The sequence below is a fragment of the Hemitrygon akajei genome, chromosome 9 (assembly GCF_048418815.1).
Source record: "Hemitrygon akajei chromosome 9, sHemAka1.3, whole genome shotgun sequence".
NCBI classification, from domain to species: Eukaryota; Metazoa; Chordata; class Chondrichthyes; order Myliobatiformes; family Dasyatidae; genus Hemitrygon; species Hemitrygon akajei.
Window position 1 is genome coordinate 37,221,213 of NC_133132.1, and position 20,916 is coordinate 37,242,128.

The 20,916-nt window shown below is 41.5% G+C and overlaps 1 long non-coding RNA gene across 1 annotated transcript in view; it reads right to left on the reverse strand.

Moving 5' to 3' along the window:
* Positions 1–407: 407 nt before the first annotated feature.
* LOC140733014 (uncharacterized) overlaps positions 408–20,916 on the reverse strand; it is a 56,257-nt gene continuing 35,748 nt past the window's right edge. The window contains exon 3 of the long non-coding RNA XR_012100204.1: positions 408–3,935. This is a non-coding gene — a long non-coding RNA (uncharacterized lncRNA). The remainder of the gene's footprint in view (positions 3,936–20,916) is intronic.

The window sequence follows — 20,916 nt, forward strand, 5'->3', positions numbered from 1 at the left end:
TCTCTCTCTCTCTCTCTCTCTCTCTCTCTCTCTCTCTCTCTCTCTCTCTCTCTCTCTCTCTCTCTCTCTCTCTCTCTCTCTCTCTCTCTCTCTCTCTCTCTCTCTCTCTCTCTCTCTCTCTCTCTCTCTCTCTCTCGCACTCCCTCTCTTGTTTGCTTTATCTAACCATCCCATTCTTGTTTTCTCCCCTTCGGTTCTTCATTCACCTCACTTCCTGTGGCTGTTTTCTCTTCACTCACCCACATTACACAGCGGTACGTCGCCAGCATTGCACACTGACATTTCTTGCTAAAGGGAACAAAACGATAAATATCACGTGAGGACTTATCACCTTGCAGAAAGTTGTTATGTTTGTGGTACTGGGAAGCCAGGTGGCCATGAATAATATACACAAAAGACAGAGAAGTGAGGAACAAACATAGAGCCCTTTATTTTGCTTGTAAGTCAGCTACCTAGAATGCTTTCTCACATTACATTCAGTACGTTACACAGGGGGAAGCTCGGCATCAACCCGTAAGGGTCAAAATGTACACGAATGCATAACAGAAGGGTTGGGTTGAATTGAATTGACTTTATTACTTACATCTTTCCCATACATGAGGAGTAAAAATCTTTACATTTCGTCTCCATCAAAATGTGCAATGTGCAATTTATAGTAATTTTTAATAAATAGTATGTATAACAGGACAGTCAATATAACATAGAAATACAACTGTATCGGTGTGAATTAGGCAGTCTGATGGCCTGGTGGAAGAAAGTGTTCTGAAGCCTGTTTCCCGGTACCCTTTCCCAGATGGTAGCAGCTGGAACAGTTTGTGGCTGGGGTGACTCAGGTCCCCAATGATCCTTTGGGCCCTTTTTACACACCTGTCTTTGTAAATGTCCTGAATAGTGGGAAGTTCACATCTACAGATGCGCTGGGCTGTTCACAGCACTCTCTGCAGAATCCTGCAATGGGGGAAGCACAGTTCCCATACCAGGCAGAGATGTAGCCAGTCAGGAAGCTCTCAATTGTGCCCCATAGAGAGTTCTTAGGATTTGAGGGCCCATGCCAAACTTCTTCAACCATCTGAGGTGAAAGAGGCATTGTTGTGCTTTCACAGTTGGTGTGTACAAACCACGTGAGATCCTCGGTGATGTAGATGCTGAGGAACTTAAAGCTGTTCACCCTCTCAACCCCAGGTCCATTGATGTCAATAGGAGTTAGCCTGTCTCCATTCCTCCTGTAGTTGACAACCAGCTCCTTTGTTTTTGTGACATTGAGGGAGAGGTTGTTTTCTTGACACCACTGTGTCTGGGTGATGACTTCTTCTCTGTAAGCTACCTCATTATTATTTGAGATTAGGACAATCAGTGTAGTGTTGTCAGCAAATTTAATTAGCAGTTTGAAGCTGTGGGTGGCGACACAGTCATGGGTATGCAGAGAGTAAAGGAGAGGCCTTAGGACACAGCCCTGAGGGGCACCTGTGTTTTTCGGTCAGAGGGGCAGAGGTGAGGGAGCCCACGCTTACCACCCGCCGGTGATCTGACAGGAAGTCCAGGATCCAGCTGCACAAGGCAGGGTGAAGGCCGAGGTCTCTGAGCTTCTTGTCGAGCCTGGAGGAATTATGGTGTTGAATGCTGAATTGTAGTCCAAAAGCAGCATATTCACATAAGCGACGTTCTTCTCCAGATATGTAAGGACGGTGTGTAGAGCTGTAGCTATTGGTCATCTGTCATTTGGTTGTGTCGGTAGGCGAATTGTAGGGGGTCCAGTGTGGGTGATAGCAAGCTGCAGATGTAGTCCTTGACCAGCCTCTCAAAGCATTTGCTTATCATTGAGGTGAGTGTGACAGGACACCAGTTGTTCAGACATGTTACCTTGGTCTTTTTAGCTACAGGGACAATGGTGGAGGTTTTGAAGCAGGAGGACACGCTACACTGGGAGAGAGAGAGAAGCCTAAGATTGGCTCTGAGCCTGCACTGGTTGGAGTTCTGAAGAATTAAGGGTGATCTCATCGAACCTATCAAATATTGAAAGGTGTAGGTAAGTGAATGCGGAGAGAATATTTCTAGCAGCGGGAGTGTCCAAGACCTCAGAATACAAGGATGTCCACTCAGAAAGGAGATGGGAAGGAATGACTATAGCCAGTGGGTGATGAATCTATGGAATTCATTGCCACAGCCGGCTGCGGAGGGCAATTAAAGCAGATAAGGTTTCTCAATTAGTAAAGGCAGCAAAGTTTTATTTATTTATTTATTTATTGAGCGGTGTAGCGCAGAATAGGCCCTACAAGCCCTTCGAGCTGCGATGCCCACGACAACCCTCGATTTGTCCTTAACCTAATCACAGGATAATTTACAGTGGCCAGTTAACCGACTAACCGGTACATTTTTGGACTGTGGGAAGAAACCAGAGCGCCCTGAGAAAACCCACACATTCACAGGGAAAACAAGCAAACTCCTTACAGAAGACGCTGGGACTGAACCCAGAAGCCCTGTGGTGTAATACCATCGCGCTGACCACTACGCTACTGTGTTGCAGGGAGAAGGCAGGCAAACGGGACTGAGTGGTTAAATAAATCAGCCACGATGGAATGGTGGAGCAGATTCGATGGGCCGAATTTCTTCAGCTAGAGGGTAATGAATCGGTGGAGGCCAAGTCATTGGCAATATTTAAAGCAAAGGTCGATAGGTCCTTGATTAGTCAGGGTGTCAAAGGTTATGGGGAGAAGGCAGCAGAATGGGGCTGAAAAGGAAAATAAATCATCCATCTGCTTTTATTTGACCGGTTTTACCAGAACTAGATGGAGTTAAGCAATGTTATTAGAGGTAAGTTAATTGCCTTAATAGAAGACTCAAGCAATTGGTGCAGTGGGAAGTGGGGGTGGGGGGGAGCAAGGACAGATTCCGAGTTCTAGGCAAAAGTCACAGGGATGATATGATGGCAGACTTCTCTTATGTGAAGGTGGAGGTGGTGTGGAACACCCCCATTTGTCAGAGAGGTGGAGACAAGTTTTTGAAAAGGGATTCGGATGGGTACTTAATGGAAAATATTATACAGGGCCAAAGGAGACAAAATGCGGAATGAGCAGGAGAATGGGACTGAATTGTGGAAATATTACAGTCATCAAATTATGGAATGATGTTGCACCATCAACTATTCAAGTTACCAAGTCCATGTCGTCCCTTTGCAAGCTAATACTCTTGTAGTGTATCAATTGTGTACAGATCGGGAATGGAGCTTGGCTGATTTTCTCCTGCCCACCTCCATCCTCTGGACGTCAATTATACTGTCCAGTCAACATATTCAGCTGAGCTGAGCTAATTCAGCATAACCCAGACAGTAAACATTGGAGCAATCCAAACCTATATAGCACACCTGGGAAACGTGCACAATTACAAGGTAGTTGCTGCATTTTTGCAATTACAAGATTCAAGACTGATTACTGTCATTTGCTCTACAAAAATGTAAAGGAGAACAAAATAATTATTACTCCAGATCCGAAGCAGTGCAAGAATTACACGCTATGATAAAGAGCATAATAATAATAAAACACAATCAATACAGATACATAAGCTAGCTTATATGCATAGACTGATTGTATGTCCATATAGTGACACTAGGCACAGGAGTATCTGTACAGAAGGTGACCCTGACAGGAAATGGTAAAGTAGTGGTGGTTGGGGGTGTGTAGAGGCGGGTTCATGGGTGGAGGTGTTGATCAGCCTTACTGCTTGGGTAAAGTAACTGTTTTTGAGTCTGGCGGTCCTGGCGTGGATGCAACATTGCCTCCTCCCTGGGGTTGACGGTCCACAAGCAGGGTAAGTGGGATCCTTCGTGATGTTACTGGCCCGTTTCTGGCACCTCTCTGTATATATGTCCTTGATGGAGGGTAGGCTGGTGCCGGTGATGTGTTGGGCACGTTTAATTACCTGTTGTAAAGCCTTCCTGTCTGCAAAACACGAAACACAATGATCACAAGAGACAGAAACAACAGAAGGAAAGAACACAATTCGAAAGCTCAGATTTGTGCAGCCCTGACAGCACTCAGTGTTTTTAATCTGATATTTATTTCTGCTAATGAACAAGTTTGACTTTATGATCAATATTACAACTAGAAACTAGTTCATTTCCAACATCAGACATGGGAAGCACAACACATGATTTACCCATGTCCACTGTATGCAATGTAAGCAGCATTCTAACCTTATGCTGACTGCTCATTACAATAATTTCCATAATTTTGCAGACCAGAATTTTGCATTATTTTGAAGAGTGCATTGAAAGGGAGCTGAATGTTGTTATTAACTAGCATTTTATAAGTTCAATTGCATTACTTAAAAACAAAGCAACATACACAAAATGCTGGAGGAACTCAGCAACTATGGAAATGAATAATGTTTTGGGCTGAGACCCTTCATTAGGACTGGAAAGGAAGTGGGATGATGCCTGAAGAAAAGGTGCGGGGAGGGGAATGAGGTCAAGCTAGAAGGTGATAGCTGAAGCCAGGAAGGTGGAGAAGGGTGGATGAAGTAAGAAGCTGGGAGGTGATAGGTTGAAAGGCAAAAGACTGGAAAAGACAGAATCTGATAGGAGAGGAGATTGGATCTTGGGAGAAAGGGAAGGAAGCAGGACACCAGAGGGAGGAGATGGGCAAGTGAGGACAAGAGATAAGAGGCCGGAGTGGGAAATAAAAGAAGAGGGCAGAGGTGGAGAAGGTACAAAAGTTACTGGAAGGAGGAATAAATGTTCAATGCATCAGGCTGGGGGCTACCCAAATGGAATATGAAGTATTGCTCCTCCACCCTGAGAGTGGTTTCATCATGGCAGAACTAAAGGCCACGGACCGACGTCAGAACAGGAATAAGGATAGGAATTAAAATGGCTGGCCGCGGGGAAATTCCACTTATTGCAGATTGAGTGGTGCTGCTCGACAAAGTGGTCTCCCGATCTATGTTGGGTGTCACCAATGTAGAGGGGGGCCATATTGGGAACTCTGGATTACTTAAAACCAAACTTTATTTTTTTTTTAATTCATGGTACTTGAGCAGTGGCCAATCCACAATTGGAAGCATGAGAAGAGGTAGCTTCAATTTGCGGCATTTTGGTGTCCGAGCAGTGGTCAATCAGCAATCGGAATGGATTGGCAAGAACAAATAAAAATAAGGCAGGGTTAAGGGGAGCGGCTTTTTCTGGAGTGGACAGTATTAGAGCGGTTATTTGGGGCTCGAGTCCTTGGAGGCTTCAGCACGGAGATGCTTGAGTGAGAGAAGGCAAAAAGGCTGCAGATAGAGTTTTATCCCCCAGTTTATTTATTGCCTTCTTTCTTGATATTTGCACAGTTAGAACAGTAGGGATCTCAGGCAGGATAGTTGAATGCTCTTCTTGCAGGATGCAGGAAGGCAGAGAGACCTTCAGTGTGCAACGCCAACCTCGCCCAACATCTTCCAGTTTGCTCACGCAAATGTCTTTTTTAATTTTCTGATGTCTATTTTTCACCTTAAGTGTGTTTCTGGGATGAACAGAGCCTATGATTTACAGGTCACAGATTGTTTCGGTGCTTTGCTATCTCTGAGAAGATTCCGTGAAGCAAGCGCATACTTGGATGGCCTTAAGGCGAAGAAACTTCGAGACAGGGCACAAGCAGATGTTCGACGCCATTTCACCAATAAAAGCCAGTAATCACCACTTAAAGTGTCGAAGAAGAGTGGGACATTGAGGCGAATGTAGAAGGTGAATGAAAGTTCAGAACTGACTGCATTCCTTTCAATTACTGCTGGAGAAGGTATCTGCAAACAGCCTATCGCTGCGTGGCTTGCTGTGGCAGGCAGGTAGGCCTCTCTGCCTCATGTGGTGTCCCACTCTTTCGATGAAAGTCAGTGATATCATAGGATGGTATCATGGTTCTGCGTTTATGGATTGGACTATTGTGTTTATGGACTGTGGATTTTTTCAGATATGGTTTTTATATTCTGTGATTTTGATTGTCCATTCCTTTTCCATTTTGTTGTGTTGGGGGGGGATATTTGGGAGTTGATGTTCTGTTGAGATCTGTTAGTTTTTTGTGCGGGGGAGGGGTTGTTTTTGGGGGGCAATGTTCTTGTTCCATTTTGTGCAGAGCAAGGGGGCTTTGGGTGGTGATGATTGGGTTGTTGTTCATTTTGGAAGGTTTGATGTTTCTTTCTGAATGATTTTCATGTTTTTACTTTGTTTTGTTGCTATCTGGAGAAGACAAATTTCAGAGTTATATGGATACGTGCTTTGTTAACAAATGAACCTTTGAACTTTTGAACTTCATCCAGCTGCAGCTTCTAACACTGTGCATTAAGGAGTTGGACCAGGAACTGGATGGTCATCTGGGAGGCTGAGGTGGTGATTCAAAGGACACATAGAGAGATAGATCAAAAGATCAAAATAAATTTTATTATCAAAGTACTTACATGTCACCATATACAACCCTGAGATTCATTTTACTGTGAGCATAATTAGCAAATCTATAGAATAGTCACAGTAACGGGATCAATGAAAGATCAACCAGAGTTCAGAAGACAACAAGTGTAAATATAAATCAACAGCAATAAGTAATGAAAACGTGAAATAACACAATAAAGAGTCCTTAAAGCGAGATAATTTTAATGTGCAGGACATAGGAGATTGGGTGAAAAGTAGGAAAGGGAAAGGGGTTAAACATCCTGTGCAGAGTACCCCTGTGGCCATCCCTCTCAACAACAGGAATATCACTTTGGACATTGTTGGTGGAGGGATGACCTATTAACGGTCAGGTATCTGGCATTGAGTCTGACGCTGTGAGTGAAGGGAATGGGGGAGAAGAGGCATGCTGTGGTGATAGGGGATGTGTTAGTTAGGGCAGTGGTCCCCAATCACCGGGCCACAAAGCATGTGCGAGGAACCGATATGATTTGGCGATATGAAATGCTATGAGTCCACTGCACCTTTCCTCATTCCCTGTCACGCATTGTTGAACTTGAAATAACCTACCAAATCATACCAAATAATGCATAAAACCTAAAATAACACTAACATATAGTAAAAGCAGGAATGATATGATAAATACACAGCCTATATAAAGTAGAAATAATGTATGTACAGTGTAGTTTCACTTAACAGAATCGGGAAGATTAAGCTAAAACTGATTGGTAGAGAAAAAAATTGGCACGTACACGCATGCACATGTCATGTATGCACACGTCATGCATGCGCACACGGGTGCCCGCGCAAGTCTTCATGGTCATGGTAGTCTTTCTCGGGGTAAACACAAGTATCCCGTATTTGATTGCTACTGTTGTCCCTTATTTCGGAGTGAGAAAGTTGGCAACCCTACTTGAACACCAACCCATCGTTGGCCGGTCCACAAGAATATTGTCAATATTAAAACAGTCCGCGGTGCAAAAAAGGTTGGGGACCCCTGAGTTAGGGGAACAGAAAGACATTTCTGTGGGTGAGAACAAGATTCCCAGATGATATGTTGCCTCCTGGGTGCAAGGGTCTGGGCATCTTGGATCAAGTCCTCAGCGTTCTTAAGTGGGAGGGTGAATACCCAAATGCTATGTTCCATTTAGGTACCAATGATATGGGTAGGGCGAGTGACAAGGTTCTGCAAAGTGATTTCAGGGAGTTAGATGCTAAGTTAAAGGACAGGACCTCCAGGATCGTGATCTCAGGATTGCTATCTGTGCCACGTGCTAGTGAGGCCAGAATGAGGAAGATCATACAGTTTAGCATGTGGCTTAGGAGTATGTGTAAAGGGGAAGACATCAGATTTTTGGACCATTTAGCTCTTTTCCAGGGAAGTTGGGACTGGTACAGAAGAGATAGAACATAGCACAGTACAGGCCCTTCAGCCCACAATGTTGTGCCGACCCTTAAAACCTGCCTCCCATATAACCCCCCCACCTTAAATTCCTCCATATACCTGTCTAGTAGTCTCTTAAACTTCACTAGTGTATCTGCCTCCACCACTGACTCAGGCAGTGCATTCCATGCACCAACCACTCTCTGAGTAAAAAACCTTCCTCTAATATCCCCCTTGAACTTCCCTCTCCTTACCTTAAAACCATATCCTCTTGTATTGAGCAGTGGTGCCCTGGGGAAGAGGCGCTGGCTGTCCACTCTATCTATTCCTCTTAATATCTTGTACACCTCTATCATGTCTCCTCTCGTCCTTCTTCTCTCCAAGAGTAAAGCCCTAGCTCCCTTAATCACTGATCATAATGCATACTCTCTAAACCAGGCAGCATCCTGGTAAATCTCCTCTGTATCCTTTCCAATGCTTCCACATCCTTCCTATAGTGAGGCGACCAGAACTGGACACAGTACTCCGTGTGGCCTAACCAGAGTTTTATAGAGCTGCATCATTACCCCACGACTCTTAAACTCTATCCCTTGACTTATGAAAGCTAACACTCCATAAGTATCTTAACTACCCTATCTACCTGTGAGGCAACTTTCAGGGATCTATGGACATGTACCCCCAGAGCCCCCTGCTCCTCCACACTTCCAAGTATCCTTTTTTTTTGTAATTTATTTTTTTATTGAAGTTCATCATTAGACAAACATTTCCATAAGATGTATTTCAGACATTGTACATATATATCATATAATCATATACATCACAAATCTCCACAAAGTATTTATCTGAGGTATACACTTATAGAAAAGAGCGGAAAGGAAAAACAAGCAAAAGGAAAGAACTATGTACAAATAGGGAGTGATTTTTTTTACAACATATTCATTGATTTGTGAGAATAAAATCAGGCCTATGAGGCATTATGTAGTTAAACCATTTTTCCCAGTATGAATCAAATTGTTCCAGCTTATGGTTAACAGATGGTGTTACCTTCTCCATTTTGTAAATGTCCATTGTAATTTCCATCCACGTATTTAAAGTTGGGCTCTCCTGTGATAACCATTTCCTAGTAAGAGTCTTTTTACCAGCCACCAACAGTATATTCATTAAATATTTATCTTTTTTCAACCATTCTTGAGGTATGTATCCAAAATATATGGTCTTACTCTCTAAGGGTATTTCACATTTAAAGATGTCTTGTAGGGCATTGTGTATCCCCCTCCAACAGTTTTTGATAACAGGGCAGTCCCAAAAAATATGATAATGATTTGCATTTTGATTTCCACAATGTCTCCAGCAAACAGAGAGGTTACTATCATAATGGGATTTCTGAGAGGGTGTAATAAAATATCTTATCAAGTTTTTCCATCCAAACTCCCTCCATTTCTGTGAACTGGTACACTTCCATTGATACCTCCATATTATTGTCCATTCTTCCTCAGATATAATTATCCCTCCTTCCTTCTCCTATTTTGTTTTAATGTATGAAGTCGGATGTGTTTTAAGATTTGACACCTTTTAAATGATTGAAATGATTCTACTACCATTATCTGAATTATATGCTTTTCTAAATAGCTCTATCAAGCATGTACTTGCCTTGGTTACATTTTTAAGTGTCTTATTAACATATTGTCACATCTGTAAATACCGATAAAAATCTTGTTTTTCTAATAAGTGTTTCTCTTTAAGCATTTCAAAACTGAACAGTGTTCCTTCTTTCATTATGTTGCAAAGAACTGTTATTCCTTTAGCTGTCCAGTCCTTAAATCTAGCATCCAATTTATTTGGTGTAAAATCCGAGTCATATGCACACCATTTAAGAATTGCAATATCTCCCTCTAGATTATATTATTTTATAGCAGTTTTCCATATTTTAAGAGTCAATTTCACCCATGGGTTATCAATAGCATTTATGTACCTTTGCAGGTTGTTATCAGCCAAAATTGCTTGTATGGGGATGGGAAGTACCCGCTCCTCAATGTTTTTCCATTGAGCATCATATGATGGGTTGCACCAACATATCATAGCTCTCAACTGTGCTGCAAAATAATAATCGCTAAGAGAAGGTAGGCCCCATCCCCCCTTTTCCTTTGCTAATTGCAAAGTTTTGAGATGAATTCTAGACCTTTTACCCTGCCAAATATACCTTGATAACATCTTGTACCATTCATTGAATTGATTTTGATAGGGTCTGAAAGAGATATAACAGTCTGGGCAGTATATTAATTTTAACAGACTCAATCCTTGAAATGAGACTGAAAAAAGGAATTAGGTCCATCTTGCCATATCTTCCTTAATTTTTTATATAAAGGCTGGTAATTACATTCTAATAGTTTTGCTAAATCTTTTGGCATAATGATGCCCAAATATTTGAAAGACTCTGTGTGCCATGCCCAGGGATATCTATTTTCAATTTTTCTTGGTGGGCAAAAGTAATATGAAAGTAATTGGGTTTTATCTATGTTGATCTTGTATCCTGATAATTGACTATATTTTTCAAAGGATTGCATCAATTTAGGTAAAGAGTATGTTGGTTGCCCTAGATAGATCAAAATGTCATCCGCGTAACAAGCCAATTTATGCTCTGTCCCTTTAATGGTAATTCCTCTGATATCTTCATTTTGTCTGATGTATTGAGCTAACGGTTCCAGATATAATGCGAAGAGTAGCGGTGACCATGCACAACCCTGTCTCGTGCCCCTTTCTAGGGTAAGACTATTTGATAAATATCCATTGATTATAATCCTAGCAGTAGGGTTGTCATATAGTGTCTGTATAGTTTTAATAATTGTGTCTTGGAAACCCAATCTATGTAAAACTCTGTAAAGAAAATTCCAATTAACCAAATCAAATGCTTTTTCAGCGTCCACGCTTATCACTATTGCTTCGATTTTATTTTTTTGTATATGATCCATAATGTGAAGTGTCCTTCATATACTGTCTTGTGTCTGGCGTTGTCATATAAAACCTGTCTGATCATTACGTATCAGTATGGGTAGAAACTCCTCTAATCATTTGGCCATTATGGAGGCAAATAATCTATAACCTACATTAAGAACGGGTATTGGTCTAAATGACCCACATTCCATTTTATCCTTGCCTTCTTTCGGTATAGCTGAGATTAACGCTTCCTTCCAACTGGGTGGCATTTCTGCCTTTTTTAGAGCCCAGTTCATTGTGGGGAGAAAAACAGGAATTAACTCATTTTTAAATTCTTTGTACCACTCTGCTGTATACCCATCTGATCCTGGTGACTTGCTTAATTTAAGCCTACATTGCAGCTTTTAATTCAACTTCAGTTATTTCAGCAGTCACCATTTTATTTTGTTCTTTGCTTAAAGTAGGTAACTCTAGAGAATTCAAGGTGTCAATTTGGGTTATGCTTCCCCCTGGAACTTTGGAATATAGAGTTTTGTAAAACACTTCAAAAGTTTCTTGAATTTCACTTAGCTTATTTTTTTTTTTATAATTTTTGTTCTTGGGTCCCTAATTCTATGAATTGTATTTTCTGCTATCTTTTTTTTTCAGTTTCCACGCCAGTATTTTCATAAATTTTGATCCACTTTCATAATGTCTCTGTTTCAGAAACATTAAATTTTTCCTGATTTCTTGCGTAGCCAAACTATTAATTTCATTCCTAATCCTTTTAATTTCCCCTAATTCAATTTGTGCCAAATTCAATTTGTGTTTTTTCTCTAGTTCCTTCAGCCTATTTTGTAATTCCTCTAATGTTTTATTCCTTACTTTTTTCTTATATGAAGATATCACTATAATTTTCCCTCTTAAGACAGCCTTCAGAGTATCCCATAAAATGGGAGGTGAAACCTCTCCATTATCATTAAATTCTAAGTAGAGACCAATTTATTTTTAATTTGTTCCTTAAAGTACGGATCATTGAGTAGACTTGAATTTAGTTTCCAAATAGTATTCTTTGGTTGTAGGTCAAAATCAACAGATAAATATATAGGTGCATGGTCTCTTACATCTATTGTCCCAATTCCACAGGTGTTTATTTTGTCTTTGTTGTTTCTAAATGTTATGAAATAGTCTATTCTTGTATACACAGAATGGGGAGCAGAATAATGAGTGTAATCCCTTCTGTCGGGGAAAAGGTCCCTCCATATATCAATTAAACCAACTTCCTCAAAAAGTGTATTATCTGTCTTATGTAAAGATGTTGTTTCATAGGTTTTTCTATTGGAAGAGTCTAAGTTTGGTTGTAATTGTAAATTTAAGTCTCCCCCACATATCAGGAGACCTTCTGTTTCTGCTACCATAATATCAGTAATTTTCCGTAAGAAACCAATATCACTTCCCAGGGGTGCATATATATTCAATAGAGTAACTGAATTTCCATCTATATTCCCCCTTACCAGAATATATCTGCCCTCTTTATCTCCCATTTTGAAAACTTTTTCAAAATTTAGCTTACTTGAGATAAGAATAGCAACTCCTCTCCTATGTCCTGATTTATATGAGGAGAAAAACAAATTAGTGAAGCCCATTCTCTTTAGTTTTCTATTCTCATTGTCACTTAAATGAGTTTCCTGGAAATATACTCCATGAGATTGTTCTTTTTTCATTTTGGATAAAATTCTATTACGTTTGATTGGATTTTATAGCCCATTGACATTAAAAGAAATGCATTTTACTTTGTCCTTAGCCACCTGTATTTATCTGTCAATGTATCATTGAAATTAGCAGAATAAAACTTAATCAATCTACTCCCTGAACAAATAAGAACTAAGAAACGCAAATAATAACAAAAATGCCACCGAACGTGTGATTCCAAGGCTGAGGTCTCTAGTAAATGACCCTGCATTGAGCTAGAGGAAATGTCTAGCTGTGGGGGATGACCCCTCCTATTTGTGAGTTGAGGGCCCCCTTTGCAGTATTCATGAAAGTCAGTGAACAAATCCATTACACAGAAAAGATTTCCCTGTGTACTCTTCCTATATACGTACATAAATATATATATATATATATATGCACATACACTCACACACCCACACACACATATATTACATGCATACACATATATGCACACATATATATATTCTCATTTTGGTGGGGAAAAAGGAGTAAGTGAGCAAATAAAGAATAGCAACTAAGTAATATAAAACCCACATTATAATAAGTATTTCTCGAGATAGGTATTTCACCGTCTACTTTTGCTTCCATTTAGCTTCTCAACATTTTTAAAGTTAGCCAAACCTTATGGCTCTTCTGGAGGGGGTGAGGGCTGTCTTTGGAAAACTCCCAGTCTCTTCCTGATATAGTTCTCTCAGCCTCCTCCCGTCTTCTGTCTTCTCGATTCTCTCACTATTTCCCAAGCAGAGCGGGATAATTCCTCTGCCAGGCTTTCCCTCGGTTTGATCACGCTGACGGGCTGCCCTCTGGCCTTCATGTCTGTAGTTGCCTCTTCCACTGTCTGAGACAGTTGGATCCCATCTTGATAAAACACTCGAAGTTTAGCAGGATACGGAGTTTGAAATCTAATCCTTTCTTGCTTTAGTACTTGCTTTACTTCAGAGTATTCTTTACCTTTCTGCAGGACTGCGGGGGGGGGGTAATCTAGGTCGAAATATATTAATTTGTCGTCTAAAAACACCCTCTTCTTACCCCAAGCCCTTCGTAGCATCTCTGCCTTGGTACTGTACCGAAGGAATTTAATTATGATTGAGCATGGCTTATCTCGGGTAGGCTTCAGGACTAGCGAATGATGCACTCTCTCGATTTCCAGCTCCATAGTCGAGGGAAGCTCCAGCGCATCCCACAGCAACTTTCCGACAAACTCCGTCATAGACAAGCCCTCCGCTCCTTCTGGAATGTTGTATATTCTGATATTTTTCCGCTGTGATCTTCCCTCCAGGTCAACAGTTTACCTTCTTGGTGATTCAATATTTTTATCGCCTTACTCAGTATTGTTCCACGTTTTGAAGGTGATCTTCCACCTTCTCAATTTGAGTCTCTACCACTGCTATTTTTTGATTGACGTTGGCGAGCTCTGACTTAATATCATGGAGCTGCTGCTTTATATCTTTCTGGAACTCCCTTATCTCTTTCAGAATTTCGATCATATTCGCCGCTTCGCCTGAACGAGGCCCAGCGTCCGCCTCGCTAGCACGCAGTCGGGTATGAGAGCCGCTCGCTGCACTCCTCTCGGCGCAGGCTCCGCAATGTCGCTTTTTTTATTTCCATTCTTTTCCCCTATTCTTGACCTTCTTTTCAGTTCAAATATTTTTTGAAAAATACTATATTTGATGGGTTAACGGGGCTTAATACACGTTTTTCAGGAGGAGCTAGTGACTTAAACTGCGATTCTCGATGATGACATCACTGGAAAACACTTCCAAGTATCCTGCCATTTACTTTGTACTCTGTCTTGGAGTTTGTCCTTCCAAAATGTACCACTTCACTCTTCTCTGGGCTGAACTCCATCTGCCACTTCTCAACCCACTTCTGCATCCTATCAATGTCTCTCTGCAATCTTCAACAATCCTCAACACCATCCACAACACCACCAACCTTTGTGTCGTCTGCAAACTTGCCAACCCACCCTTCTACCTCCAAATCCAGGTCGTCAAGAAAAATCACGAAAAGTAGGGTTCCCAGAACCGATCCTTGTGGGACACCACTAGTCACAACCCTCCAATCCGAATGTACTCCCTCCACCTCTGCTTTCTGCAGACAAGCCAATCCTGAATCCACCTGGCCAAACTTCCCTGGATCCCAATGCTTTCTGACTTTCTGAGTAAGCCTACCATGTGGTACCTTGTCAAATACCTTACTAAAATCCATGTAGATCACATCCACTGCACTACCCTCATCTATATGCCTGGTCACCTCCTCAAAGAACTCTATCAGGCTTGTTAGACATGATCTGCCTTCACAAAGCCATGCTGACTCTTCCTGATCAGACCATGATTCTCTAAATGCCTATAGATTCTATCTTTAAGAATCTTTTCCAACAGCTTTCCCACCACAGACGTAAGGCTCACTGGTCTATAATTACCCGGTCTATCCCTACTACATTTTTTGAACAAGGAGACAACATTCGCTTCCCTCCAATCCTCCGGTACCATTCCCATGGACAACGAGGACATAAATATCCTAGCCAGAGGCTCAGCAATCTCTTCCCTCGCCTCATGGAGCAGCCTGGGGAATATTCCATCAGGCCCCGAGGACTTATCCGTCCTAATGTATTTTAACAACTCCAACACCTCTTCTCCTTCAATATCAACATGCTCCAGAACATCAACCTCACTCATATTGTCCTCACTGTCATCAAGTTCCCTCTCAGTGGTGAATACCGAACAGAAGTATTCATTGAGGACCTCGCTCACTTCCACAGCTTCCAGACACATCTTCCCACCTTTATCTCTAGTCTGTCCTACTTTCACTCCTGTCATCCTGTTGTTCTTCACATAATTGAAGAATGCCTTGGGGTTTTCCCTTCCCTACTCACCAAGGCCTTCTCATGCCCCCTTCTTGCTCTCCTCAGTCCCTTCTTAAGCTCCTTTCTTGCTACCCTATATTCCTCAATAGACTTATCTGATCCTTGCTTCCTAAACCTCACGTATGCTGCCTTCTTCCATCTGACTAGATTCTCCACCTCACTTGTCACCCATGGTTCCTTCACCCTACCATTCTTTATCTTCCTCACTATCTTCCTCAGATGATTTGCACCTGAACTGGAAGAGGACCGATATCTTAGCCGGAAGGTTTGTTAGTGCTGCATATGGAGGGGGTAGGGTTGGGGGGAGGGGGTTTAAAACTATTGTTGCAGCAGGATGGGAATCAGACTGCGAGAACAGATAGTGGAGAGGTCGTGGAGACAGTTGTATTAAGACCTCAGACAAAGACAGGAATCAAAGTGTTGAACATGGTGCAACTAATGTTCTGAGCTGCGCACATTTCAATGCAAGAATATTATAGGAAAGGCAGACGAGCTCACTGCATTGATCAACACATGGAATTATGATATTGTAGCTGTTAGTGAGACTTATTTGCAGGAGGGGCCGGACTGGCAGCTCAATATTCTTGGGTTCCGTTTTTTTTGGGCATGACAGAGTGGGAGGTGTGGCGTTACTAGTCAGGGAAAATATCATGGCAGTGCTCAGTCAGGACAGACTGTAGAACTCAATTAGTGAGGCTTTATGGGTGGAACTAAGGAACAAGAATAGCATGACCATGTCAATTCAGCTATATTATAGACCTCCCAACAGACAGTGGGATTTAGAGGAACAAATTTGTAGAGAGATTGCAGACTGCTGCAAAAAAACATAAGTTTGAGATAGTAGATGATTTTAACTTTACACAAATTGACTGGGATTCCCATACCGTAAAAGGACTATATGGGATAGAGCTCGTCAAGTATGTTCAGGAAAGTTTCCTTAATCAGTATGTAGATGTGCCAATGAGAGAGTGTGTGATGCTTGATGTCATCTTGGGGAATGAAACAGGGTAGGAGCAGAAGTCTGTGTTGGAAAATACTTCTAGTGATCATAATGCAATTAGTTTCAAAGTAAGTATAGAAAAGGATAGTTATGGTCCATGGATTGAGATTCCAAATTGGAGAAAGGCGAATTTTGATGGTATCAGAAAACATCTGGCAAGTGTGGATTGGAACAGACTGTTTTCAGGCAATGGTGTACTTGCTAAATGGGAGGCCTTCGAAAGTGAAATTTTGGGAGTACAAAGCTTATGTGTGCATGTCAGAATAAAAGGTAAAGATCACAGGTTTAGGGATGCTTGGTTTTCAAGTGATATTGAGACCCCGGTTAACAAGAAAACAAAAAGGGGTGAATAGCAGGTATAGGCAGGTAGGAACAAAGAGGTACTTATGGAGTGTAAAAAATGCAAGAGAAATTAAGAGGGCCAAAAGAAGGCATGAAGTTGCCTTAGCAGACAAGATGAAGGAGAATCATAAGGGATTCTATATATATGTTAAGAGCAAACTTCCAAAGTTCGAAGTACATTTACTATCAAAGTACGTATACAGTATACAATCCTGAGATTCATCTTCCCACAGATAGACATGAAACAAAGAAACACCACGGAACCCATTGAAGGAAAACATCAAACACCCAACGTGCAAAGAGAAGAGCAAAATGCACAAACAGCAGAGTGCAATCACAAACCACATCAATTAAACCTTGCCCAAGACCCAAGACTCCAGCATTATCCTCCAAGGAGAGAGAAACCAGCCAGGTGCAGGCACCTTCCTCCAGCAGCATCGAGTGAGAGGAAGAAAGAGATTGGTGAAGCACAGGCATCTTCTTCTAGGAGCAGCGAGTGAGAGAAAGACTGATGAAACGCAGGCAGCTCCCTATGGCAGCAGTGAGGGAGAGGGAGAGCAAGACCGGGTCAAATGCAGGCAGATGGTGCTGAACACCTGCTCATCTTCCACTCTCATCCTCATTGATTTCTTGCTCGAAGCTCTAATGGGTAAATCAGTGAGAAATCAGGCTCACATCCTGTCTCTAGGCTTCTTGGTCTCCAGGCTACACCCCACTCAAAACTTCAGCAAACTCCCTCGGAGACAGTAAAACATCAAATGGCTCAATTGGACTGAAAACACACCATCAAACTGTAAATCACAGGTTCCAATAGTAGCAGAATCATATTTGAAAGAAAAAGTAAAAGAAGTGTGGTAGTTTTGTGTACGTCTGAAGGACATCGCCTTTGGTCAAGTTGTTTATTGGTGCCATCTTCTTCAGAACAAAAGGATTCTTTGGAAGATTGTAATGGTAATCTATGCATGGAGCCAAAAGAGATGGGGGGAGATCTTAAAATGATTATTTGCATTTGTATTTACTTGGGAGACGGACACGGAGTCTATAGAAGTGAGGCAAAGCAACAGTCATGTCATAGACCCCATATAGATTATAGAGGAGGATGTGCTTTGCTGCCTTGACAAATTAGGGTGGATAAATCCCCAGGACCTGACAACAGCAAAGGCCCCAGCAGAAATATTTAAATCATCTTAGTGATTGATGAGGTAATGGAGGACTGGAGGATAGCTAATGTTGTTCCACTGTTTAAGAAATGCTCTGAAAATAAACTCAGAAATTATAGGCCGGTGAGCCTGACATCAGTATTGGGAAAGTTATTGAAGGTATTCTAACGGACCACACATATGAGTATTTGGATAGTCAGTATAGCTTTGTGCATGGTAGGTCATTTCTAACCAATATTATAGAGATTTTTGAGGAAAGCTGATGAAGGCAAGGCAGTAGATGTTGTCTGCATGGACTGTAGCCAGGTATTTTACAAGGTCCTGCATGGGAGGTTCTTCACAAAGATTCAGTTGCTTGCATTCAAGATGAAGTAGTAAATTGGATCAGATGCTGGCTTTGTGGGAGAAGCCAGAGAGTGGCAGATGGTTACTTCTCTGACTGGAGGCCTGTGACTAGTGGTGTGCTAAAGGGATTGGTACTAGGTCTGCTGTTCAATGATCTGGATGATAATATGGTTAATTAGATCAGCAAATTTGCAGATGATGGTGGGTGGTGGTCAGCGAGGAAGACTATCAGAGCTTGCAGGGGTTCTGCAAATTCTGCAAAAATGAGCTGAAAAAAGGGCAGATAGAATTTAATGCAGACAAGTGCGAGGTGATGCATTTCAGTAAGACCAACTATGGTCGGTTTTACACAGTGAATTTTAGGACACTGAGGAGTGCAGTAGAACAAAGTGATCTGGGAATACAGTTCCAGAATTAATTGAAAGTGGCATCACAGGTAGATAGGGTTGTAAAGAAATGTCTTGGCATATTGGCCTTCATAAATCAAAGTACTGAGTACAGGAGATGGGATGTTATTTTTAAGTTGCATAGGACCATGTTGAGGCCTAATTTGGAGTATTGTGTGCCATTTTGGTCACCTACCTACAGGAAAGGTGTCAATAAGGTTGAAAGAATACAGAGAAAATTTACAAGTAAATTAGCGGATCTGGAGGACCTGAGTTATAAGGAAACATTGAATAGGTTACGATTTTATTCCTTGGAGACGTAGAAGACTGAGGGGAGATTTGATAGAGGTATACAAAATAATGAGGGGTATAGAGAGGGTAAATGCATCAGGCTTTTTCCACTGAGATTGGGTGGGACTACAACTAGAACTCATGGGTTAAGGGTGACAGGTGAAAAGATTATGAGGAACATGAGAGGAAACTTCTTAACTCAGAAGGTCATGAGAGCGCTTAATGAGCTGCCAGAGCAAGAGGTGCACGTGAGCTCGATTTCAACAATTAAAATACGCTTGGATAGGTGTGTGGATGGATATGGATTGCTCTGGTCCACGTGCAGGTCAATGGGAGTAAGCAGATTAAATGGCTTGTCATGGCCTAGATGGGTCAAAGTGTGTGTTTCTGTGCTGTATTTTTTCTATGGCTATGTCTCTATGACCCTACGGACTATGCAGGTAAGGTCAGGAATTATTAACAGTCCAACCTATCCCCAAGAAGCTATCCAGGGCCATCTTGAAATAGTCCTCAGAAGACATTAACTAGAAATACAGATCCGTATTTCTTTGAAAGTGGCATCACAGGTAGACAGGGTCATAAAGAGCGCTTTTGACACATTGGCCATAAATCAAAGTATTGTTTACACGAGTTAGGATGTTATATTAAAGTTGTATAAGACGTTAGTGAGACCAAATTTGGAGTATTGTGTGCAGTTCTGGTCACCTACCGACAGGAAAAATATTAATACGTTTGAAAGAGTGCAGAGAAAATTTTCAAGGATGTTATTAGGTCTTAAAGACCTGATTTATAAGGAAAGGTTGAATAGGTTAGGACTTTATTCCTCAGAGCATAAAAGAATGAGGGGTGATTTGATAGAGGTAGATAAAATTATGATGGGTATCAGTAGCATAAATTCAAGCAAGCTTTTTCTACTGAGGTTGGGTGAAAATACAACTAATGGTCATGGGTTAAAGGTGAAAGGAGAAATATTTAAGTGGAATGGACAACCTCTAATTTTTAAATAGTATATCCCTATTTCCAAATAGTCTTATAAGGAAATACAACTAATCATAACCACTCTGTCAAGACACCTCATGATCTTATATTTCAGTCAAATCCACTCTCACTTGAAGCCTAGCTTGTCTAACCCATCCAAGTGATCTCTTCTGGATTTTAACCTAGTAAGGTATCTTTGAATTGCTATTTGTGCAATTGCTTCCTTTAAAAAAAATCATAGCTTCTGCTGGTGTGGGTGGGGGTGTGGAGGGCAATGCTTTTGCTGCTGCTGTGGAAAGGGAGGGGGAGCGGGGCTTTGGGGCTTTAATTTTCTATTATTCTATGGGAGTTCTTTGTTTCATGCATGTCTGTGAAGAGGACAAATCTCAGGTTGTGTACTGGATACATAATCTGATATTAAATGTATTTTTAAACTTTGAAACCATAAGACATAGCAGAAGAATTGGGCCACTTGGCCCATCGAGTCTGCTTCGCCATTCCATCATGGCTGATTCATTAACCCTCTCAACCCCATTATCCTACCTTCTTCCTGTAACCTTTAATACACTTATTAATCAAGGACCCAGCAACTTCTGGTTTAAATATACCCAATGACTTGGCCTCCACAGCCATCTGGGGCCATGACTTCCACAGGTTCACTACCCTCTGGATAAAGAAATTCCTCCTCATCTCTATTCTAAAGAGATATTGTTGTATTCTGAGGCTATGGCCTCTAGACCAAAATCAGATTCAGAATCAGGATATTATCACTGGCATACGCTCAGTGATCACTTTATTCTGCTTCTCCTGTATCTAATAAAATGGTCTTCTGTTCCTGTAGGCCATCAGCTTCAAAGTTTGATGTGTTGTGCATTTGAAGATGCTCCTCTGAACACCACTGTTGTAATGTGAGGTTACCTGAGTTACTTTTCCTTTCCTGTCAGCTTGCACCAGTCTGGCCAATCTCCTCTGACAAAGCATATTCACCCACAGAACTGCAACCCACTGGATGTTTTGTTGTTTTTTCACTCAATTCTCTGTAAACTCCAGAGACTGTTGTGTGTGAAAATCCCAGGAGATCAGCAGTTTCTGAGATACTCAAACC